General features: G+C 51.3%; 1 long non-coding RNA gene across 1 annotated transcript; it reads right to left on the bottom strand.

Annotated features, from left to right (window-relative positions):
• Positions 1 to 23,880: 23,880 nt before the first annotated feature.
• On the bottom strand, positions 23,881 to 24,969 carry LOC132584147 (uncharacterized). The gene is made up of 3 exons (XR_009556237.1): positions 24,733 to 24,969; positions 24,155 to 24,389; positions 23,881 to 24,046 (listed from the first exon to the last, which is right to left on the bottom strand). It is a non-coding gene; the product is annotated as an uncharacterized LOC132584147 (long non-coding RNA).
• Positions 24,970 to 25,418: the final 449 nt, after the last annotated feature.

Below are 25,418 nucleotides of genomic sequence, written 5' to 3'. Positions count from 1 at the left end.
ATAGTGGGCACCAGTCTGTTCAGGAGTATTCTGGCAAGGATTTTGCCTGCGATGGAGAGCAGGGTTATCCCCCGGTAGTTGGAGCAGTCTGACTTTTCCCCTTTGTTCTTGTATAGGGTGATGATGATTGCATCGCGAAAGTCCTGTGGTAATTTGCCTTGTTCCCAGCAGGTGACAAGTACTTTGTGAAGTGAGCTATGTAGTAGTGTGCCCCCATGCTTCCAGATCTCTGGTGGAATTCCATCAACTCCTGCTGCCTTGCCACTTTTCAGTTGCTTGATGGCTTTAACAGTCTCTTCTAGGGTGGGGATCTCATCCAACTCTGTTTTCACCGGTTGAAGTGGGGTGAGGTGGATTGCTGAATCTTGAACTATGCGGTTGGCACTGAAGAGAACCTGAAAATACTCCGACCACCGGTTCAATATGGATGCCTTGTCTGTGAGGAGCACTTGGCCGTCTGCACTATGCAAGGGACTCTGAGCCTGATATGATGGACCATATACTGCCTTCAGGGCTTCGTAGAACCCTCTTAAATCACCAGTGTCTGCACACAGCTGGGTTCTCTCTGCAAGCTTGGTCCACCACTCGTTCTGAATGTCTCGAAGCTTGCGCTGGAGGTTGCTACATGCAGCGCGAAAGGTTGCTTTTTTCCCAGGACAGGAGGGCTGAGCAAGATGTGCTTGGTAGGCAGATCTCTTTTTTGCCAGTAATTCTTGGATCTCTTGATTGTTCTCATCAAACCAGTCCTTGTTCTTCCTTGTGGAGAACCCGAGGACTTCTTCAGAGATCTGCAGGACGGTAGATCTGCAGGAGCCCCCTCCACCCCCTAGTTTGGTGCTAATAATAATAATAATACATTCCAATAATTTTAGTCTTCTTGAGTACCCTCATATGCGGCTATCCATTAAAAGCAAGTTGAAATACAGCCGTCTTGCAAGCCTTGAGGAACTGAACAAGGTCCCTCCCGCAAGGCTCTTGCTTCTTCTGGCAGTTGGTTCCACCAATAGGGGGCCGCTATAGAGAAGGCTCTCTCCCGAGTGATCTTCAGTCTTGCCTCCCTCAGCCTAGGGATTTTATGACTGATCTCCAGCTGGCAGAGATCAGCTCCCCTGGAAAAAATGGCTGCTCTCAAGAGTGGAGTCTGTGGCATTGTACCATTCTGAGGCCCTCCCCTCCCTCCCCTCCCCTCCCTAAACCCCACCCTCTCCTGGATCCACCCTCAATGTCTCCAGTAATTTTCCAACACAGACCTGGTAACCCATTTCATCTGACTGCTTTCATCTTCTACAAGAAATAATTTAAGAAAGAGACTTTATGTATGAGAATTTACACCTATTGGTCTTTATGTGCTCACTGCCTCAAGTGTGAATTGTTACACTGTTATTGGATAAGTAATATACACTGTTTGGATAGTCACAATATATTGTCAGAAACACAGTATTTTTTCCCGCATGGTGTTTTACACTTTATGACTCTTACTGTTCACCGTGGTCCCTCTTGCAATATTAGAACCTCCAGGTGGTGGCTGGAGATCTCCCGCTATTACAATGGACCTCCAGAAGACAGAGATCAGTTCTCCTGGAGAAAATGGCCACTTTGGGAGGTAAACTCTATGGCATTAATACCCCATTGGAGTCCCTACCCTCCTCAGGTTCCACTCCCCCTCCCCCCAAAAAATCTCCAGGTGTTTCCCAACTCAGAGTTGGCAACCCTAGTGTGCAGCTGGGAGCATGGCTTGGCAGAGCACCCAAAAGTGAGCAGGCAGGGGAAGGACGCCTTGAGGCAACAGTGAGCCTTGCCAGAAGCTCTGGGCTCTGGAAGTTGCCCCACCTGAGGGCCTTGTTGATGCCGGCCCTGGCTATGGAAACTTGCCGAGTGACCTGTCAGGCCAATCTCACACTCTCAGCTTGACCTACTTCACAGGGTTGTGGCAAAGATAAAATGAAGGCGGGGCAGGCCTTTTTTTTTTTTGTAGCAGGAGCTCTTTTACATTTTAGGCCACACACCCCTGAGATAGCCAATCCTCCTGGAGCTTACAGTAGGTCCTGTAAGAAGAGCTCTGGAAGCTCTTGGAGGATTGGCTCCATCAGGGGTGTGTGGCCTAATATGCAAAGGAGTTCTGGCTACAAAAAAAAGCCCTGAGGAGGGGAGAACCATGTTGGAAGCCACTTGTGGGTCCTCATGGGAGGAGGGAGTAAAGTAGGATACAAATGGATTAAATAAACCAGCGAACCTCCATAGGGACAGCTGCTGTGTAGAGAAGGAGGGGGCCTTGTCTGGGCACCAGGTCAAGTCAATACCCAGGAATTTAGGGCCCTTCTGAATTCTTTGGTAACCTGCTGTTTGGTCCACCTGAAGGGCAATTGAGGCTATTTAAAGAAATAATGAAGTTAAGGTTAATTATAGCCAGCTAGGGACAATTTCCAGCAGGAGGGAATTGGAGCCAGACGCAAAGAGGTCAGCCGACGATTGAATGTCTTCCTTTGTTGCGCCGCCAACTGTCTCTCTCTCCCATCCAGGGATGAACCTTGGAGCTGCCTGAAATTAGTGGTGGGGAATATTTTTAAAAAAACAAATCAATGTTATTTCTTTAGAAGCTTTTTGCAGGAAAATGGCCAGCAGGTGAGAGCAGCAGGGGCATCCAAACCGAAGGCCTTATTACGATGTTTAGCAAGCATCAGTGTTGTGCATCTACACAAGCTTTTGAAATGCATACAGATTTTGTTTACTTTCTTGTCTACTGTCAAAGGAAAATAGGGTTGAGCATGTGTTAAAGGTAAAAGGTAATCCCCTGTGCAAGCACCAGTTGTTTCCGACTCTGGGTACGTGGCATCACAACATTTCCACGGCAGACTTTTTTACGGGTTGGTTTGCCATTGCCTTCCCCAGTCATCTACACTTTCCCCCAGCAAGCTAGGTACTCATTTTACCAACCTCAGAGTCAACCTTGAACTGGCTACCCAAACCCAGATTCCGCCAGGATCGAACTCAGGTCATGAGCAGAGCTTGGACTGAAATACTTCAGCTTACCACTCTGCGCCACGGGGCTTGTGAGCATGTGTTACTACATTGTAAATTCTGCAAGGACATATGTTTCATACACCTCACCCCTATTCTATCTAAGTTCCCAGGTAGATCGGATATATTGTATACATCCCTCCTCCTTGCAGATGAGTCCAGCAATATCTCCATTAAAGTGGCCAAGTTCTGTGCTAAGGTTTTATCCACAAGGAAGCTGATAACCCAAACTCTCAACACCTAGTAAGCAGAGGAAGGTTTTTAAACTTTAATTTTAATGTTTATGCCAAATGCAATGTGTACTGTGTACTGGATGGATTCTCTGTCATTATAATGTTAAAACGTAAAAACATAAGAGAAGCTATGTTGTATATAATAATAATAATAATAATAATAAGTTTTTATTTATACCCCGCCCTCCCCGCCAAGGCAGGCTCAGGGCGGCTTACAAAACATGATACAGTATCATGGTATAACAGTAACAGATAAAATCAATCAACAGTATAAATACAATATATAAATTAATATTAAAATTAAGCTAAAACAATACAGTGGTGCTACAATCTCTGCTTATCCAAGACAGCGTAATATTGGTTCTGGTTCCATCTTAAAAGGCTACTTGGAAGAGGGCAGTTTTGCAGGCCCTACGAAACTGATTAAGATCCCGTAGGGCCCGCACCTCTTCCGGCAGCTGATTCCACCATTGGGGCACTTTTATAGAGAAGGCCTGCTCCTTGGTTGTTTTAAGTTTGGCCTCCTTAGGCCCAGGGATTTCCAAAAGATTTTGTGAGCTGGAATGCAGTGCTCTCTGGGGAACATATGGAGAGAGGCGGTCCCTGAAGTAGGCAGGTCCTCGGCCATATAGGGCTTTAAAGGTGATAACCAGCACCTTGTAACGAACCCGGTATACAATTGGCAGCCAGTGCAGTTCCCGCAGCCTAGGCCGCACATGTTCCCACCGAGGTAGTCCCACTAGTAGCCTGGCTGCTGCGTTCTGCACTAGCTGCAGTTTCCGAGTTTGGTACAGGGGCAGCCCCATGTAGAGGGCATTACAGTAGTCCAGTCTCGAGGTGACCGTCGCGTGGATCACTGTTGCCAGGTCACCTCGTTCCAAGAAGGGGGCCAACTGCCTCGCCCATCTAAGATGAAAAAAGGCGGACTTGGCAGTGGCAGCTATCTGGGCCTCCATTGTCAAGGAGGACTCCAGTAGCACTCCCAAGCTCCTGACTTCACGCACCAGTACCAGTGGCGCCCTGTCAAAGCTGGAAGGGGGATCCCTCCTCCCGGACCGCTGCGGCCTAGGCAAAGGACCTCTGTCTTCGCTTGATCCAATTTCAACCCGCTCAGCTTGATCCAATCAGCCACGGCTTGCAATGCCTGGTCCAGATCTACAGGGGCGTCGGCAGCCCGGCCACCCATCAATAGATAGAGCTGGGTGTCATCAGCATACTGGTGACAACCCAGCCCATGTCCCCTGGCGATCTGGGCAAGGGGGCGCATATAGATATTAAATAACATTGGAGAGAGAACCGCCCCCTGAAGCACCCCACAATTAAGTGGGTGCCTCTGAGACAGCTCTCCCCCAATCACCACCCTTTGTCCCCGACCTTCAAGGAAAGAGGAAAGCCACTGTAAGGCTAGCCCCTGAATCCCTGCGTCGGCGAGGCGGCGGGTCAGCAGCCGGTGATCGACCATATCGAACACCGCCGATAGGTCTAGCAACAGCAATACCGCCACACCGCCTCGATCCAGATGTCGCCGGAGATCATCCATGAGGGCAACCAACACTGTCTCCGTCCCGTGGTCCAGGCGGAAGCCGGACTGAAAAGGATCTAAGGTGGAAGTGTCATCCAGAAAACTCTGCAACTGCAACGCCGCAGCCCTCTCTATTACTTTTCCCAAAAAGGGCAAATTTGAGACCGGCCGGTAATGTGCCAATTCGGCTGGATCTGACGTAACCTTTTTCAGGAGAGGGCGGACCACTGCCTCCTTCAGAGGGGTTGGAAAAAGACCCTCCAAAAGAGATCTATTTATGATGTCCCGTATAGGACATCTTAGCTCCTCCTAGCAAGCTTTAATTAACCAGGAGGGGCACGGGTGTCAGAACTTAAGAACTTCAAACGGATCCCATACTTGGTTACAAAGTTAGGATTTTATTGAAGAGAACTAAGCACTGGAAAAGGCAAGATAACAGTGATGGCGAGAGCCAGCACCAGCACAATTTTATACACGTAAGGCAAACATCTCACAAAGCCACAATTCACACCGTTACAGGCACATCTGTCTTCTCACCATCACTATCAGTAGAGAGGATGCCTCCCTACTCCGAAGGCCATGCTGCTCGGCTTCAAAGGGTCCCAGTGTGAGAATGTGCAGAGACATAACATAACTCATTCTACAGCCCCAAATATTTTGGATACCAGTGGGGCAAGGTTAATTACTATTCAAGCACTTTGGGTCAAGCAAGGGTTACAACATGGAGTCAGTTTGGTTCAGTAACAAAGCAGCTCTAAGCCACAGTAAAAGTACAGTACAGCATTGGTCACATTATAGGGAACCAGCAGTAAAGATACAAGTTCTGACATACTGCCCCCCCTAAGCGCCCCCTCCCGCGGGGCCAGCCTTGGGCTTGTGCGGGTACAGTAGGTGAAACTTTTTCAGCAGTTGCGGAGCGGCTACGTTCTGAGATTCGACCCACTCGTCACAGCTCGGGGGGAAGTGTTTCCACCTGATCAAATAATACAGTTTCCCCCTTTTGACTTTGGAGTCCAGGATCTCCTGGACCTCATGGTGACTCTGACCCCTCACTGTCGTCGGAGGGGGCGGTGGGGCCCTGGGATGGAAGGACGTAGCACCAGGGTCTTTCCGAAGCAAGCTGCAATGAAAAACAGGATGGACCTTACTTAGAGATTTGGGCAGTTCGAGTTCCACCGTTACTTTGTTTATTACCCTTTTTATTTTGAAAGGCCCAAGAAACTTCAGTGCGAGTTTGCGACAGGACTGGGGAAGGGGAAGGTTTTTTGTGGACAGGAAAACTGTATCCCCCACCTTTAGGTCCCACTCTGGGGAGTGTTTTTTGTCAAACTGCTTTTTGTAGGCTTTTTTCGCTTCCTCCAGGTTTTCCTGAATACCCTTCCAGCCTTTACGGAGGCCCTCCCACCATTGTTGACAGGATGTGGGTTCGGCCGGGCTGGCGGGGAGGGCGAGAGTGGGAAACGGCTTGCCCTCGTAACCATTGATAATTTGAAAAGGGGAGGTTTTGGTTGAGCTATGGAGGCTATTGTTGTAGCCATATTCTGCAAAAGGGAGGAGATCCACCCAGTTGGACTGTTGGAAATTAATGAAGCAGCGGAGGTACTGTTCCAGAAGGCCATTAACCCTCTCCGTCTGTCCGTCCGACTGGGGGTGGTAGGCAGAGCTTAGTCCCTGCTCGATGCCAGCGAGTTTGCAGAACTCCCGCCAGAAGTTGGCAACGAACTGCGTCCTGCGGTCGCTAATGACCTTGTCTGGGAATGAGTGTAGGCGTACAATGTGGGTGAAAAAGAGCTGGGCGAGTTTTTTGGCCGTGGGTAGCTTTTTGCACGGGACGAAGTGGGCTTGCTTTGAAAATGTGTCGACTACGACCAGGATGACTGTTTTGCCCTGTGAAGGTGGGAGTTCAACAATGAAATCCATGGAGACTACCGACCACGGTCGGGTGGCTGTAGGGAGGGGAACCAGGTGGCCCGGGGGTTTACCCCCCCTTCGTTTTGCCATGAGGCAGGTGGGACATGAAAGAACAAACTCCGACACATCTTTTTTAATTTTTGGCCACCAGAACTGGCGGGTGAGTAAGTTGAGGGTTTTGACATAGCCAAAGTGGCCGGCCAGGCGACTCGAGTGGCAGCGCTCCAAGACATCTTTTCTGAGGGGAGTGGGCACATAGATTTTTTCATTGTGCAGCCAGAGCCCGTTTTCGGCTTTAACCAAGTTAGGGGGGCGGTCGGCCTCCTGGTTATATTCTGAGAGGAATCGAGGCAGCAGATCTGAATCCGGAGGGCTGGTCTGCTTGCCGGAGCGGGTAGTGACCCCCCCCGAGATGGCTGAGGGGGAAATTAATGAGTCCACTACCTCCTCCCGGAGACTGTCGTGTTGTGGCATGCGAGAGAGGGCGTCTGCTAAAAAGTTCTTTGAGCCTGGGATGTGTTTCAGCACAAAGTCAAATTTAGCAAAGAAACCTGCCCACCGGATTTGTTTTGCAGTCATTTTGCGACGCCCGGTGAGGGCTTCAAGGTTTTTATGATCGGTCCAGATTTCAAAGGGCACTCTCGCTCCCTCAAGCCAGGAGCGCCAGGTTTTTAGGGCAAACATGACTGCAAACGCCTCCTTGTCCCAGACCGACCAATTTCTTTGTTCGTTGGAAAATTTCCTTGAGATATAGGCACATGGACGGAGCACCCCATTTTCCCCTCTCTGCATCAATATGGCTCCCACTGCGGCGTCGGAGGCGTCGCATTGGACCACGAAGGGTTTCAGTTCATCGGGATGAGCCAACACGGGTTCGGAGGTGAAGAGGCGTTTCAGTTCAGTGAAAGCTTTTTGGCATTCAGGCGTCCACGTTAGGCGCGCGCCTGGCTTTTTCGCCTCGTCACCCTTCCCTTTGGTTTTGAGGAGTTCCGTGAGGGGGAGCATGACTGTGGCAAACCCCTTAATGAAGTCGCGGTAAAAGTTAGCGAACCCGATAAAACTTTGTAATTGTTTGCGGGTTCGAGGGGGCTCCCAGTCTAGTACCGCTTGGACCTTTGCGGGGTCCATGGCCAATCCCTCCCCCGACACCCGGAAACCCAAATAGTCCAATTCGGTCTTGTGGAACTCGCATTTTGACAATTTGGCATACAGTTTGTGTTTGCAAAGGGTGCGTAACACTTTTTGGACCAGGGGCACATGAGACTTTAGATCTTGTGAATAGATAATGATGTCATCAAGGTACACCACCACCCCCTTAAACAGGAAGTCCCGTAGCACTTCATTGATAAAGTTCATGAATACACCAGGGGCTCCTTGCAGTCCGAAGGGCATGACTAGGTACTCAAACTGTCCCAGGGGGGTGTTGAACGCTGTCTTCCACTCGTCCCCCTCTTTGATGCGGTCGCGGAAGTACGCGTCTCGGAGATCAAGCTTTGTAAATACTTTTCCCTTTGCTACGGTGTTCAACAAATCCTTTATCAACGGGATCGGGTAGGCGTTGGACATGGAAATCCCGTTTATAGCACGAAAATCTGTGCAAAGCCTAAGAGACCCATCCTTTTTCTTTCGGAAGAGGACGGGGGCGGCATGGGGGGCAGTGGCCGGTCGTATGAAGCCGCGCTTAAGATTCTTGTCCAAAAACTTTCGGAGTTCAGCTTTCTCCACCCAACCCATGGAGTACAGTTTCGCCTTGGGAAGCTGTTGCCCTGGGATCAGCTCAATGGCACAGTCCGTAGGGCGGTGGGGCGGTAGCTCGTCTGCTTCCTTCTCGCTAAACGCTAGTCTTAGATCCTGGTATTCCTTGGGGATTGAGGCGACTTCCTCGAGAGTGAGGCAAGCCCGCATGTTTTGGGGGGGAGCGTGCGGCCCCCATTCGGGGCGCCAGTGGTGGTGCTCACACCTCCAATCCGGGAACCGGACGATTTGTTCCTCCCACCTTATGTCTGGTTGGTGGCGGGCGAGCCAAGCCGAGCCTACCACCACGTCAAAAGAGCAAGAGGGGGCAATTACGAAAGTTTCAATCCCCCAATGCTCCTCGGTTCCCACCGGGACCGCCTGAGTCTCTAAAGTACATGGTTCCCCCCTCATGGCCCCCCCGTCCATCTGCTGGAACTGCATCGGTTGTGGTAGGGGTGAGGTGGCTAATCCCAACGCCTCAACTAGGCGGGGGGTGATCAGGTCCCTGTTACACCCGGAGTCGATCAGCGCTCGGGCGTGCATGAATCTCTTTAGGTTAGGGTTGAGGAGGGTAACGGCCATAAATAGTAAACCCCCTGTTGCTCTCACCGTGAGGAGTGCCGGCTGTTGTTGGACCTGCTTTGCGGCACCCATTAAAGCAGGTCGCTGTCGTTTCCCGCCGACTCGGTGTCGTCCGACTCCTCGGTCGATTCTTCCACTGTCGCCAAGTCGGTGGTAAAATCCTCGTCAGTCGCCAAGGAAGTGGCGACAGAGCCCCGGCTGGGCTCCTTCGAGCGGCCGCTCTTTTTCTTTTTCGGCCCCGGGGTAGTTTGCTTCGCCGTGGGTAAGGTGGAACCCGCTTTCACTGGGCAGTTGGCAGCGAGATGATTTGGGTCTCCGCATTTGAAGCACTTGCGGGCGGGAGACGGGGTGGAGGTCGCCGGGGCCTTCCTCCCTTCGGATTTAGTCGGGGTGAGTTTTGCCCCCTTCTTTGCCAGCTGCTGTCGTCGCATCCCCACATGTTGGAGGTTGGTCTCCACTTCTCCGGCCAGTTGGATCCATCCGACCAACGTGTCGGGTCTCCCTTGACTGTAGCAGCGGTCGAGGATGTTCGGGTTCAGACCATTGATGAACGCGGTATATTTCATGACCTCGTTCCATCCCCTCGCTGCTGCGCAGTACCCCAAGAACTCGGTGGCATACTCGCGAGTGGAGCGGTTGCCTTGCTCTATGCGCTGAAGGGCGGCGACAGCCTTCTCCTCCCGTAGAGGATCGCCATACTGGCGGAGCATCGCGTGCAGGAACCCCGCCACAGTAGCTAGTTCGGGCTTTCTCCCCATGAAAAGCCCCACGTACCACTTGCGGGCCGCACCTCTCAGTCGGGACGCGATGTGGTACACTCGGCTGGCTTCGGTCGGGAAATCTGCACCCCAGTGGGTGAAGAACGTGTCGCACTGTATGGTAAAATACTCCACGTCCTCCGGATTCCCATCGAAAGTAATCTTCAACTCCCTTCCTCGACCCTCGGCCCCCCCCGGGGCTCGCGGCGCCCCCGGCGGCGCCCCCGGGCCCGGTAGAGCCGGCAGGATCGGGGCGGGTGGCGCCGGGGCCCCCGGAGCGGGCAGAGCCGGTGGCGCCGGGGCAGCCGGGGCCAGCGGGGCTGGTGGTGCCGGGGCAGGCGGCGCCGGGGCGGCCGGAGCCGGCGGGGCCGGGGCGGCCGGAGCCTGCGGAGCTGGGGCCGGCGGAGCCGGCGGGGCTACGGGCGGTTGCCCCAGTGGTAGCCCTCCAATCGGGACTCCCAGGACCGCAGTTTGCAAAGTGCGGAGCTGGTCGTAGATCGCGCCCAGGTTCTGCTGCAACTCCTCGGCCATCGTCACGCGGGATCGATGCACGTCGTCGTGGATCTCCCGCACCCAGTCGAATAAGTCGTTGCGGAGGGTCTGGATCTGGTCGTCTCCCCCTCGGGGCTCCGGGCCCTCCGCCTGGTCGCCGTCGCCGTCTCCGGCTCCCCCTTCGCCCAACATGCTTCGGTACCGTTGCTCCGCGGCGTCGATTGCTGCCGTGGACTTCCGCGGGCTCCAGGTTCGCGGGGCGGGGAACGCGGCGTCAACCGAGAAAGGCGCTGGGACCTTAATTTTGCGCCGAACCAACGTCACATTTGGGTCGAGCGGCGGGTCCTCTGTTGGGGTGGTGGGCTCTCCGTCGTCTGGCACTTTTGCCGCCATCAGGCCAAGCCTCCAGTACAGATAAGCCACGAACAATGGGATCACTGTTATAATGTCAGAACTTAAGAACTTCAAACGGATCCCATACTTGGTTACAAAGTTAGGATTTTATTGAAGAGAACTAAGCACTGGAAAAGGCAAGATAACAGTGATGGCGAGAGCCAGCACCAGCACAATTTTATACACGTAAGGCAAACATCTCACAAAGCCACAATTCACACCGTTACAGGCACATCTGTCTTCTCACCATCACTATCAGTAGAGAGGATGCCTCCCTACTCCGAAGGCCATGCTGCTCGGCTTCAAAGGGTCCCAGTGTGAGAATGTGCAGAGACATAACATAACTCATTCTACAGCCCCAAATATTTTGGATACCAGTGGGGCAAGGTTAATTACTATTCAAGCACTTTGGGTCAAGCAAGGGTTACAACATGGAGTCAGTTTGGTTCAGTAACAAAGCAGCTCTAAGCCACAGTAAAAGTACAGTACAGCATTGGTCACATTATAGGGAACCAGCAGTAAAGATACAAGTTCTGACAACGGGTCCAAATCGCAAGTTGTATCAGGTCAATGGACCATCCAGTCCAACAGTCTGTGTCACATAGTAGCCAAAACCCAGGTGCTATCAGGAGGTCCACCAGCAGGTCCAGAACTCCAGAAGCCCTCCCACTGTTACCCCCCAAGCACCAAGAATACAGAACATCACTGCCCCAGATATAGTGTTCCATCCAGCCCTCATTTTGGGCAGGAGCTCACAGGAGCCAAGCTCCAAAACTTCTAAATTTGATTGTGCTCTTTCTTTCTTACTCCCCGCCCCCCCCCCCACACACCACCAATACTTGCTTCTGGGCTCCATTATTCAAACTCCCTGTGAGAGTGTTGCAGAAGTCTGAGATTTGACAAACTTTCTAATATTTCCCCCCTCAAAAATGGGAAAGTAACCAAAACATATAAAGCAAGCAGATGGAAATTTCCATCAAGCCACTGTGGCCACATAGGAGAAACTAATTTAAAAAGTATGATGGGAGGAGGGTGGCCAGATCGTCCCGACCACCTGGGAAAGTCCCACTCCTACCTCCAAATTCCTGCTCCCGGGCTGGCTATCCCGGGACCATTAGAAGTCCCGGTTTAGCCAGCGCCCAGCGAGAGGAGGCGGCGGCAGGACAATGGCGGCGGCAGCGGTGGCCGGAGCGGGAGGTGGGCCGGCGGCGCCTGCGACATCGTCGTCGTGGCGAGAGGCCCCGGGTCGGTGGGCTCGGCCGCCTCCTCCTCAGCCGCCGCCAGCCCCGCCAGCAGCGCCGCCACCAGCACCAGCCGCCACTGCGCCTCCTGGCCAGCCCGCCCACCCACCCGGAGGGGAGGCCGCCACCCGCGCCCTGCAAGAAGGTAAGCCCCCCCAGGCAGGCAGGGAGGGAGGGGGCCGAAAGCGGGGGGGGCGGCTGGCGGGAGGGGGCGGCCTTCCTTCCTTCCTTCCTTCCTTCCTTCCTTCCTTCCTTCCTTCCTTCCTTCCTTCCTTCCTTCCTTCCTTCCTTCCTTCCTTCCCTCCCTCCTTTCTTCCTCCCTCCCTCCTTGGACCCCCTCCCCCCTCGGCGGGGCAGCCGCAGCCAGGCTGCCTGCTCAAGCTCGGAGGCCGAGGCGCCCCGCCCTCCCTGCAGGCCCGGCGGCCTGGCTGCGTCCGCCCCGCCAAGGGGGGAGGGGGTCCGAGCGGCGAGAAGGCCGAGGCACCCCGCCCCGCCCTCCCTGCAGGCCCGGTGGCGTCGTGGCGGGAGGCCCCGGGCCGGTGGGCTCGGCCGCCTCCTCCTCAGCTGCCGCCAGCCCTGCCAGCACCACCGTGCTGCCACCAGCACCAGCCGCCGCTGCGCCTCCTGGCCAGCCCGCCCGCCCACCCGGAGGGGAGGCCGCCACCCGCGCCCTGCGAGAAGGTAAGCCCCCCTCAGGCAGGCAGGGAGGGAGGGGGCCGAAAGCGGGGGGCGGCTGGCGGGAGGGGGCGGCCTTCCTTCCCTCCTTCCTTCCCTTCCTTCCCTCCTTCCTTCCTTCCTTCCTTCCTTCCTTCCTTCCTTCCTTCCTTCCTTCCTTCCTTCCTTCCTTCCTTCCTTCCTTCCTTCCTTCCTTCCTTCCCTCCTTCCTTCCCTCCCTGCTTCCCTCCCTCCCTCCCTCCTTCCTTTCTTCCTTCCTCCCTCCTTCCTTGGACCCCCTCCCCCCTCGGCGGGGCAGCCGCAGCCAGGCTGCCGGCTCAAGCTCAGAGGCCGAGGCGCCGCGCCGAGGGGGGAGGGGGTCCGAGCGGCGAGGAGGCCGAGGCGCCCCGCCCTCCCTGCAGGCCCGGCGGCGTCGTGGCGGGAGGCCCCGGGTCGGTGGGCTCGGCCACCTCCTCCTCAGCCGCCGCCAGCCCCGCCAGCCCCGCCAGCAGCGCCATGCCGCCACCAACACCAGCCGCTGCTGCGCCTCCTGGCCAGCCCATCCGCCCGCCCGGAGGGGAGGCCGCCACCAGCGCCCTGCGAGAAGGTAAGCCCCCCCAGGCAGGCAGGGAGGGAGGGGGCCGAAAGCGGGGGGGGGGCGGCCGGCCTTCCTTCCCTCCCTCCCTCCTTCCTTCCCTCCCTCCCTCCTTCCTTCCCTCCCTCCCTCCTTCCTCCCTTCCTCCCTTCCCTCCTTCCTTCCCTCCTTCCCTCCCTTCCCTCCCTTCCCTCCCTCCTCCCTCCCTTCCCTCCCTCCTCCCTCCCTTCCCTCCCTCCCTCCCTCCTCCCTTCCTTCCCTCCCTCCCTCCTTCCTCCCTCCTTCCCTCCCTCCCTCCTCCCTCCCTTCCTTCCCTCCCTCCTCCCTTCCTTCCCTCCCTCCTCCCTTCCTCCCTTCCTCCCTCCCTTCCTCCCTCCCTCCCTCCCTCCCTCCCTTCCTTCCTTCCTTCCTTCCTTCCTTCCTTCCTTCCTTCCTTCCTTCCTTCCTTCCTTCCTTCCTTCCTTCCTCCCTCCCTCCCTCCCTCCCTCCCTCCCTTCCTTCCTTCCTTCCTTCCTTCCTTCCTTCCTTCCTTCCTTCCTTCCTTCCTTCCTTCCTTCCTTCCATGGCTCTCAAATATCCAATGTTCATGTCTTGCGGCTCTCAAACATCTGACCTTTATTCTGTGTTGCTCTTTTGTTTGTGGATTCCCCAGTGGAGTGGGCTCCCGACTCCCTCTGCCGGCTATTTCTGATAGCCCTGCACCCCCTCTTTCATTTGATATGTGTCCCGTGCGGGTGCCACCCTCCCGCCGGGAGATGCCGCAAAATGAGCCCCCTTGAGGCTTATGGCGGCAGGGCTCGGGGGAAGCGACCCGTCCCTGTGGCATCGGTCCCATCATTGTGGGACCCAGGGGGCCGGCGCGGTGGCCCGCAAAAGCAGCCTGTCACTAATAACACAGGTCGAGATGCAGGACAGGAACCCAGAAGTGACCGACAGGCTGCTTCAGCGGGCCGCTGCGCCGGCCCCCTGGGTCCCACAACGATGCAGCAAAAAGGGACCACTTTCTAAGTGGTCCTTTTTTGAGCCGGTTGGAGTGTCTCTCAGGACGGGGTAAGTGTGGGACAGGGGCTGCCAGCAGATGTTGCCATGTGGCTGGTTTTTTTGGGTCGACTTCAGAGGCGTCTCTGAGTCGACCCAAAGTGCCGGACTGTAATCAGCCATTATGACTTTTAATTCAAGAAGCATTTTAAGGTAGATGCTGAGCTGATATAATTTAGTACACCTTCCAGTGGATGTCAGGGGTCTGTGGCATATGCAAATAAGTGATGCAAATGAGTTGTGCTAATGAGCTCCGACACCTCTTTTTCTACAAAATGACCCCTGTTTCCACCTATACCTTGTGACTAACAGCCACTCATGGACCTCTGCTCCATATAAGAACATAAGAGAAGCCATGTTGGATCAGGCCAATGGGCCATCCAGTCCAGCTCTATGTGTCACACAGTGGCTAAAACCCAGCTGCCGTCAGAAGGTCCGCCAACAGGGCCAGAACTCCAGAAGCCCTCCCACTGTTGCCCCCCAAGTGCCAAAAATACAGAGCATCACTGCCCAACACTGTTGTTTGATCTCTGGATTGGAAATAAAGAATATATGTTTGGAAAAATAGGGGCATTTCTTGCATATGCAGCATATTTCCAGAGATGTGGACAGACTGGTGAGTTTTTTTGTGGCTGGGGAGGGGACAGAGATGCCATCACATGGCCAAGGAGTCTTATACCATCACATGTACCCCCCAAGAGGAGTCTTGAGTAGAAACTGCCCACCGGACCCAGGAGATCTTGGGAGTAGCCCAGGCTGCCCAGCACATTTATTTTGTGCGTTTGTTTACTACATCTCTAGAAAGCTGCTTGAGGCAATTAACTAAAAACCACAACAATTCAAAATGACAGTCAATAAAAGCAGAACAACTAACACCCCCAGCAATAAAACCATCCCAATTTAGCCATTATAAAACCATCAGAAACTGTCGCAACAGTCTAAAAATAATCTTAACGGTGGGTCATAAAAATGTCAGTATCAGCAGACAGGAAATAAAAGCTTTAAGTCCAGTGGCACCTTTAAGACCAACAAAGTTATCTTTCGAGGTATGAGCTTTCGTGTGCACACACACTTCTTCAGATACAATGACATGGAAATAGAAAGAACAGTCATGCATTTAATTTAATTGTATCTGAAGAAATGTGTGTGTGCGCACAGAAGCTCATTCCTTGAATAAAAAAGTGTTGGTCTTAAAGGTGCCACTGGATCCAAACTTTGTTCTGATGCTTCAGACCAACACGGCTGCCCACCTGGCTCTTGGCAGGAAATAGGTTATGAAATAGTAAAATGGAGAGGAGGAAACTTCAGTTTAATACCTGGGTAACAAAGAACTTTCTAGATGGGTACTTAAAGGATAGCAGATAGGCACTGAGTGAGCCTCTGGGGGTGGGGAGGGCACTCCAAAGATAGGGGGCCACCACTAAGAAAGCCTTGTCTCTAACTGCAACTTGCTTTACCTCTGTATGTGAGAGCGAGGCATGGCAAGAGGATTTTAACTGCAGGGCTGGGGGGGGGGAAATAAGGTTAGCTTAAAGCTCCACCCTGATCCATGAAAATCTCTCCTGACCAGGGGTGGAATTCTAGCTGGAGCTTCTTTGCATATTAGGCCACACCCACTGATGTAGCCAATCCTCCAAGAGCTTACAAGGCTCTTTTTTGTAAGCTCTTGGAGGACTAGCTACATCAGGGGTATGTGGCCTAATATGCCAAGGAGCTCGTGCTAGAATTCCACCCCTGCTCCTGACCAATATGTGGGACTTGTCAATTTTCTGCCAGTCTTCAATAGATGCTGCTGCAGTATTTGGCAAAGTGTCTCTCATTGTATTGACTCCCTCCCCTGCTCCTGGAATGGAATTTTGCACAATTTAATTAATTAATTTTAATTGTAATTGCCAGTCACTGTGGGAGTCAATGCTGCTGAAATGCAGGATTTTCGGGAAAGAAGTCCCCTACCACTAATCTTCCCGTTGCCAGTTACGTGTTCTCTTCCATGTGACCACACAGATACTCAGCAATCCCTTTCGAGGTATCTAGGGACATGGCAATGTAAGTGCCTGCATGGTTATGCGCAGAGTTGCTAACTTTCAGGTGGGCCCTGGAGGGGAGGGAGCCCGTGGCTCAGTGGTAGAGCATCTGCTTTGCATGCAGAAGATCCCAGCCAATCCATGGCATCTCCAGTTGAAAAGATCAGGTGGTAGGTGATGTGAAAGACCTCAGCCTGGGACTCCAAGAGCTGCTCTAATCTGAGTAGACAATACTGTCTTTGATGGACTGATGGTCTGATTCAGTATAAGGCAGCATCAAATGTCCAGCGTCATGTGTTCTCATGGGATTACAAATGATCAGAGATCAGTCCCCCTGGAGGAAATGGCAACTTTGAGGGTGGACTCTGTGGCACTGGAGCCCCACTTAGCTCACTCCCCCAAACTCTCCCTTCTCCAAGAACTGCCCCCCAGACTCTGTAAAACTCCCACTCCAGAGCTGGCAACCTGAGATGCCTGGGAAATCTAAGTAAATAGTTTGGGATAAGTAAATCTAAGTAAATAGTTTGTCCCTGGGATAAGGAAATCTAAGTAAATAGTGCCAGTGGTAGACCAACCACATTTGGAATGAACCAGATACAGACAGCTGCAACAACACAGAGGAATTAGGATGGCCAACCTCTAGGTGGTGGCTGGAGATCTGCTAGGATTTCAACTGGTCTCCAGGCCACAGAGATCAGTCCCCCTGGAGAAAATGGCTGCTTTGGAGGATGGACTCTATGGTATTGTACCCTGCTGAAGTACCCTGGGTTTGGGTAGGGGAGGGTCCTCAGCAGGGCACAGTGCCACAGAGTCCACTCTCCAAAGCAGCCATTTTTTCCAGGGGAACTGATCTGGATTGACTGGAGATCAACTGTAATAGCAGGGGATCTCCAGGTGCCACTTGGAGGTTGGCAGCCCTACTCAGAACCCTGGGCTATGAAGATCAGCAATCTGCTCTGACTGGCATTGGCTCTCAAGTGGAGGTCTGTCACATCACATGTTCTCAAGATCCTTTGAAATGGAGAAGCCGAGGTTTGGACCTGAGGCCGCCTGCATGCAAAGCAGATGCTCTGCCACCGAGCCCCGGCCCCTTCTTAAGAACGCTGCCATATGAAAGCCAAAATAAAGCCCTTGTTTTCTTAAAAACGTCTTCCTCCCTTCTAATTCATTTCTAATTTTAACACTTCTAATTCATTTCTTTTGAACCTCCATCTCAGCTCTGCTTAAAATCAAAGGCCTCCAGATGCCTCATGGCACCAAACGTTTAAGGCTGCCAAGTCGATGGAAGGGCGCCTCTTTTCCCCTCAGGTGCTCTTTTCTACTTTTCCTCTGTCAGCATTTGGACTAAGCAGAATCTGGCAGACTTTGCTGAGTTTTCTTTTCCTTCTCACTGAAGTAATCTGCCTAGGTGTTACTTTTTTATCCTGCCGTTCCTCCAAAGGAGCTCAGTTCAGCCTGCATGGTTCTCCTCCTGCTTAATCTCCACAACATCCTTGTGAGGTAGGGTAGGCTAAGAATGATTGGCCCAAATTTAAACTGAGATCTGAGGTTGACATTTGAGGCAGTGCGCAACATTGGGTCTCAGCCCACTGGTTCTGTCTATCCCAAGCAGGGTTGCCAGGTCCCCTTGTCATGCTGGTGGGGGAATTTGGGGGGCATTTTGAGACATCCCTGATGTAATGACATCACCCAGAAGTCACCCGTCATCACGTTGGGAATGTCACATAACAACGTTCTGGTTTGAGGACAAAACTCTGTGGTAAAACTGGCTTCAAACCATAGAGTTTTGCCCTCATACGAAATGACACAATGCAATGTCCCTTCTGAGTTCAACGTCCCTTCTGAGTGATGTCATCATGTTGAGGACATCCTGCAGCAACGTTGTTGGGGGTGTGTTTCCCCTCAGTGGCTGCCAGAAGTCCTACGAATCAGGGGAACCCTCGCCGGGACCTGCCATCCTAAGGAGAATCACACCCTTCGAAATCCATGGAATTAGAGGACACAGGCTAACACAGTTTTTGGTTTACCATCCTTTGCTTGAAGATGTCAGCGTTCCAAGTCCCCACCTAATTCACTCCTCTGTTTAATAGCCACTCTTCCCAGGACCTCAGGATGGTGGTGGTGGGGGGGTTATCTTATTTACCTCCTCACAACAACCCTGTGATGTAGGTTGGGCTGAAAAAGAAGACGAAGACTGTGGATTTATACCCTGCCCTTCTCTCTGAATCAGTGGCTTACAATCTCCTGTATCTTCTTCCCCCACAACAGACACCCTGTGAGGTAGATGGGACTGAGAGAGCTTTTTACAGCAGCTACCTTTTTAAGGACTACTCCTGCCATAGCTATGGCTAACCCAAGGCCATTTCAGCAGCTGTAAGTGGAAGAGTGGGGAATCAAACTCGGTTCTCCCAGGTAAGAGTCCACACACTTAGCCACCACACCAAACTGGCTCTCAGGTTTGAGGGCCCAAGATCACCCTGTGAATGACCCAAGAAGGCATACAAACACTTGGCCAGCCTTTTAAGGGCCACAAGTCTCCTGTTTGTTTTTCCTATTTAGATAGCTGCGTACTTTGCATTTCTCCTCACTGGGAACCCAGAACAACTTATGGTTTCTCTGCTCCAATTTCTCCTCACAGCGACCACTCTGTGAGGTAGGCTAGGCTGACAGAGAGGGAAAAGAACCGGCCCCAAGTCATCCATCCAGCTTTCACGGCAGCATCAGGATTTGAACCTGGGTCTCTCAGTTCCCAGCCCAGAGCAAGGAAACGCCGAGGCTTTCAAGAGCTGCAGCTTGAGAAATTCAACAGGTGCAATGCTCCTGATCCTTCCCCGGGTGGCACCCTGTGAAAGGTTGCACCTGTTGAATCCCTCTGTGCTTCAACGTTCAAAGTCCAGAAGCCTCTAGCTGGCGACGCTGCACCTTAGAAATATGCAAGCTAGCAAGCTGAACCCTACCCACCTGCCTGCCCGCCCGCCTGCCTACCCTCTGGACCTGTTGCCTTGACTCCCTCGCTCCCCTGGATTTCAAAAGGCACTAGTCTGAATTAGCCCTGGAGGAGGCAGCTCTTTCAACTCCGTCCAAAAAGAGAGGCTGGGATGAGCTGAACAAGTCACGCTGCTGTCAGTCACTCAGATGGAATGCAGACAGGACTGCCTTGTGGTTAGAGTTTGCTCCACCCCAGAGACAGGGACAGGCGCCCAGGTACCAGCATATACGCTTTGGGGACTTGGCCAGAGTCCCTGTTGCCCGCCCTTAGAGGTTAACTCTTCCCAGCCTACCAAAAAAAAAAAAAAGAAATCTCTCTTTTTGTCTGTAAACAAATGGTACTTCTCTCTGTATTATTCTAAACCAACCAGATGGGTTAGCAGTGGGAAGGAGGGAGAATTATGCAATTGGCAGCCAGTAGGTGGAGCTCTCTAGTCAATGCTAAATTGGCCTTTTCTCACATTTGCTGGTTCTTGGGGTGAGCTGCTTGATTTCATGCAGGCTGTATCTCAAAGACAGGGAGCCTCTTAAGCAGTAGAACCTTCTCAGCTTACCTGACTCCTGTGCCCTCTGATTGGCTACCAAGCCAGCCTTCTAATTGGCTGGGAAACCTTTATAACTCCTTCCTGCATCAGGTCAGTTTTCAACTTTTTTCTGTTGGTGTGGTTAGAATATGGGGAGATTTTTTTTGTTCCAGTTTCCCCTAGGCACCTTTTGATTGCTCTCTCTCTCAGCTCAATCTACCTCACAGGGTTGTTATGAGGGTACAATAGCGGAGAGGGAGAGAATGAAGTGCTTCCTTGGAGAATGGGTAGAAAGATATCTAAATAGACAAGGCAACCTTCTTCTCTCCAGTCTAGTGAGAGAAAAATAATTATTTTGTCACAGAGAATTGCCTCCTGACACCTGCTGAGGTTTTAACAAGTAGAGGAGTTTTGCTACCAACTACAGAATTACTTTGTCTTTAATTGCTCCTGAAGGGCTAGTAAAGCTCTTTGTGCATTGAAAATAGGGTTACCATTTCTGGGTTGGGAAATACCTAGAGGTTTTTTGGGTGGAGGCTAAGGAGGGCAGGGTGTGGGGGAGGGACGTCAATGGGGTACACTGCCATAGATTCCACCTCACAAAGCAGCCATTTTCTCCAGGGGACTTACCTGTGTCACCTGAGGATCAGCTATAATTCCAGGAGAGCTCCAGTCACCATCTGGAGGTTGGCAACACTTTTTTAAAAAACCCTTACTTCATTTAACCTTACTTCCCTGTAATAATTTTATTATAATAGATATAATTAAGTGTAAAGAATGCTATCTACAAAGCAGCTCTAGAAAGGCAGGCAGGCTGCTGATGTTCTGTCATAGAGATGGAGAGCTGAAGTGGGAAATGGAGACTGGGAAGGGGATTGAGGCCACCTAATTTAATCCCCTGCTCCATATAGGAAATCCATAGCCAGTGTGGTGAAGAGGTTAAGAGTGGTGTTCTGGAGCAGTGCTCCCTCAAAGAAGAAGAAGAAGATGACCACAGATTTTATACCCTAACCTTCTTTCCGAATTAGAGTGGCTTACAATCTCTTTTGTCTCTTTCCCCCACAACAGACACCCTGTGAGGTGGGTGGGGCTGAGAGGGCTCTCCCAGAAGCTGCTCTTTCAGGGACAACTCCTACGAGAGCTATGGCTGAGCCAAGGCCATTCCAGCAGCTGCAAGTGGAGGAGTGGGGAATCAAACGTGGTTTTCCCAGATAAGAGTCCATGCACTTAACCACTACACCAAACTGGCTCTCCTGAGTTAGTATGAGCTAACTCACATTTTTTTAGCCTCCAGCTCACACATTTTTGTCTTAGCTCAGGAAAAATGGCCCCAGAGCAAACTGATTTATGCAGTTGTTCACAACTTGAATGCCAGTAGCTCACCAAGTAGAATTTTTGCTCACAAGACTCCACAGCTTAGAGGGAGTATTGATCTGGAGTACCAGGCTTGATTCCCCACTCCTCCACACAAAGCCTGCTGGATGACCTTGGGCCAGTCACAGTTCTCTCAGAATTCTCTCAGCACCACGTACCTCACAAGGTGCCTGTTGTGGGGAGAGGAAGGGAAGGCAATTGAAAGCCGCTCTGAGACTCCTTTGGGTAGTGAAAAGTGGGGTATAAAAACCAACTCCTACTCCCTTTATATCCCACCTTTCTCTCATAACGAGGACCCAAAGAGGCTTACATCTTTCTCCTCTGTTTTATCCTCATAACCCTGAGAGGACACACTAAGATATACGTGGCAAGTGGCTGTTTGTTCTCACCTTGAAGATCTCCAGCAAGAGAAAACGAGGGATAGCGACTTGCTTAAAGACATCAGAACAGTGTTTTGCCATGTTCCTCTGTAGCACTACTTCATACTCTGCTATCTAAGCTCTAATACTAAAAACCTTCGGGTTTGGAGGTCCTACATAGCCCTAGCACCTGTCTAGAGGTTTTATAATCACTCTACATGAGAAACTGTCATAGAACAGGGGTGGCCAACGGTAGCTGTCTAGATGTTTTTTGCCTACAACTCCCATCAGCCCCAGCCATTGGCCATGCTGACTGGGGCGGATGGGAGTTGTAGGCAAAAAGCATCTGGAGAGCTACCGTTGGCCACCTCTGTTATAGAACATTGGTCCGTCTAGTTCAGTGATCCCCAATGGGTCTCCATCCCAACTGTTGTGTTCCCTGGAGTCTGCTTTATTCTGACATGGAGCAAAGAGTCTGGGTCTCTTAACAGTTAAGGCAGAACTAATATGATTTAATTCAGGGGTGTCGAACTCATTTGTTATGAGGGCCGGATCTGACATAAATGAGACCTTGTCAGGCTGGGTCATGTCAGGCTGGGCTGGACCATGTGTGTACCTGTTTAAGGTTAGGTAGCAGAGAAATATACTTTTTAAAGGACACTAACATGACTAAAGATTTTTTTTCTAAAAAAAGCTTAAAATAAAACATGCTTAAAACATTAGCACTTGTTGGTCTTCAAGGTGCTTTCTTTGTATTTCTCCCATGGGATCCAGGGAACTGTACAAAAGAAGCTCTGGCTCTTTCCCTCCTTCCCCAGGGGACCAGGAGGGGGAGGAGCCTCAACCAATGGAGAAAATCAAGGTTTTGCTCTGTGGCTCCTGTGCAATTGAGCAAGCCTCGCAAAGCAAGCTGAGCTGCAGAAGGAAGCAAGAGAGAGGCAGAAGGAAGCAGACAAGAGCCAGTTGCTTGGGGGCCTGATAGGAGCCTTCCAGGGGCCTGATTTGGCTCCTTGGCCGTGTGTTTGACAACCCTGGTTTAATTGATCCTTGGTATGGCATTTTTGGTTAAGAAGTATTTTCTGGGTCAGATCAAAGCCCACTGAATCAAGCATGTTTTGCAAGGATCCTAAGAGCAGCAAGCAGCAGGTGTTAGACAGCCCACCACAACTTGGCCAGCACTCCTCTGATGGACCACAGTCAACCTTCTCTCCTTCCTTTTCTTCTTTTTTCATGTAATCAATGACATCTCAGGGCAGGGCTTGTTGCGCCATAGGCCAATTATGACTTTGGTGCCCCCAAACATTGCTTTGGGAGTGGCTGCCACCCCAGCACAAGGATCATCACTATACGACTGATGTTAAGCTACGGTGGCCATTTTGTGATAGGCTCCCTCTCCTGCTGTAGCCATTTTATGCAGCCATTTTGTGGCTGCATCGACTATACTATACTAGAATTCCAGTGGTGTCCTAAGGCTCAAAAGCATTAGAGAGCCCAGCTCCAGGTTTTTGGCAACCTTAGGCTAATATTCTGAGTTAGCATCAGGCAGCTCTCAGAACAGGCTTTTGGGCACCTCTGTAACTCTGGTCCCCTGAAGAATTGCCTCGTTTTGCCTAGTGGTTAAGCCAGCCTTATCTGGGAGCTAGTGAAATTTCTCAGTTGTTCTCATTAGGGGCCAAAAGCAGCAAATGCTACTTGTGCAGAATTGTCAGCGCAGTCAATGAGAGTTTGTTACTAATTGACTTTGGTCCCAGCTGTTTCAGGGAGACTAGCTTTTCTTCTTCTGGAGTGGGGCCCAAATAGTTTGTGGTTTGCACCACCTGGCCACTGTTTCATTATTGTAACTTTGTCTATGTTGTTACTGTTGCATTGGGTAATCTTACATACAATTACTTAACAATAATTAGAGACATTTAATCTGTTCCTCAAGTTCAGGGTAGGTTTCCAGCTTGACTCGATTTAAATGAAGAAATGTGTGCCCAGGATGAATTATAATGCAAATATCCAGCACGCGCAGCTTTCATTCAAGAAGTCTGGAGGGGTGCAGTTTTCTCTTGCCTAACTCTAAAGTATAATAACATGGATGGGGTGTGTTTAGCATTGTGGGAGACAGGGAGAAGACGTATGGCTGGACTTCTTCAAGGGTGGGCTTGATTATGGAGCAGTATTGATAGGGGTGCCAGCTCCAGGTTGGGAAATACCTGGAGATTTTGAGGGTGGAGCCTGAGGAGGGTGGGATTTTAGGAGGGGAGGAACTTTGTTGGGGTACAATGCCATAGAACCCGCCTTTTCTCCAGGGGAACTGATCTCTGTTGCCTGGAGATCAGTTGTAATCCCAGGACATCTCCAGCCATCACCTGGAGGCTATATACAGAACCAAACAGCAACCGGTGTACGAATAGTACTGTAAATACAAAATAATCACTGGAGTAAGACAACGTTTTAGAAAGATAACAAGTTATCTCTATTACAAGAAGTCAAAAGTCAAACAAATAATATACACGCAGCTAGAAAGAGTCCGTTCACAAATGATAGCTTCCGTTGTTCCATGGGTTTCTGTCTCTTAAAGGGCCAACAGTCCCACTTTAAATTCCAAGCTGCAGCTTCTGTAGATAATAGAAAGTTTGTCTTGTTTTGCGTCATAAAGACTTCAATAATGTTGAAAAGAGACAGAACGCTCACGGCAAAATCCAAAAGAGAAGGAAAGAACTTACCACATCTAGAACTTGCTGGCTGTTTCGAAGCCTTCCTCTGCTCTCTCTCTTCTAAGTATGCAATATTTCCATGGGGCCACAGTGTAAACATCAGTTGAACGAACAAAGTATCATATCTTTTCTTCACTGCAACAGGGTCTTCTCATGGAGGTTGGCAACCTCAAGTGTGGAGCAGTCCATTGGATGGCATGTCACTCAGAAAGAATCTCAGTTCTAGAGGTAGGGGTGGAAATCTCTGCCAAAGACATTGGAAAACTGCTATGGGTCAGCCTAGTAACTACTGTGTTGAATGGACTAGTTCTAGAACCAAGCATGACTCTTTTTAAAAAGAAACAAATCTTTTAAGTTCAGGGGGTACAAAGTAAAAGGAACAGCAGATGAAAATTTTTCTGGGACTAAAGTGGGGTTAAAGGTAAAGGTAGTCCGCTGTGCAAGCACCAGTCATTTCCGACTCTGGGGTGATGTTTCTTTCACAACATTTTCACGGCAGACTTTTTACGGGGAGGTTTGCCATTGCCTTCCCCAGTTCTCTACACTTTCCCACTCACCTCGGAAGGATGGAAGGCTGAGCTGCTTACCTGAACCAGCTTCCGCTGGGATCGAACTCAGGGTGTGAGCAGAGGGCTCCGACTGCAGTACTGCAGCTTTACCACTCTGTGCCACGGGGCTAAAGTGGAGTTACCAGACTTTGAAAAAGCATTCAAAGGTTAACAGAAACCTACTATGGCCAGAAGTGCTGTAAAGAGGTTCAATTTCTTTTAAGTCAGGTATTTTATATAATACTAGGGTTGCCAAGTCCAATTCAAGAAATATCTGGGGACTTTGAGGATGGAGCCAGGAGACATTGGGGGTGGGGCCAGGAGCAAGAGTGTGACAAGCATAATTGAGTTCAGGCCAACACATTTAAAGGGACTGCACACCTTTTTAATGCCTTCCTTCCTTTGGAAATTATGAAGAGCAGGAGCACCTTCTTTGGGGGCTTATAGAATTGGACCCTTTGGTCCAATCCTTTTGAAACTTGGAGGATGTTTTGGGGAGAGGCACTGGATGCTATGCTGAAAATCTGGGTCATCTACCTCAAAATACAGCCCCCCCAGAGCCCCAGATACCCACAGATCAATTCTCCATTATACCCTATGGAAATTGGTGTCCATAGGGAATAATGGAGTTCCCAGCAGACATTTTCTAATGACCCTGAAGTGGGGGAGGGCCTCCAAAATGTGGGATCCCCTGCCCCAATGATTGGCAACCCTATATAATATGT

Source organism: Heteronotia binoei, chromosome 15 (assembly GCF_032191835.1).
Source record: "Heteronotia binoei isolate CCM8104 ecotype False Entrance Well chromosome 15, APGP_CSIRO_Hbin_v1, whole genome shotgun sequence".
Classification (NCBI taxonomy): Eukaryota; Metazoa; Chordata; class Lepidosauria; order Squamata; family Gekkonidae; genus Heteronotia; species Heteronotia binoei.
The sequence above is the reverse complement of the archived record's forward strand: the minus strand, read 5'-3'. Positions and strand labels throughout refer to the sequence as shown.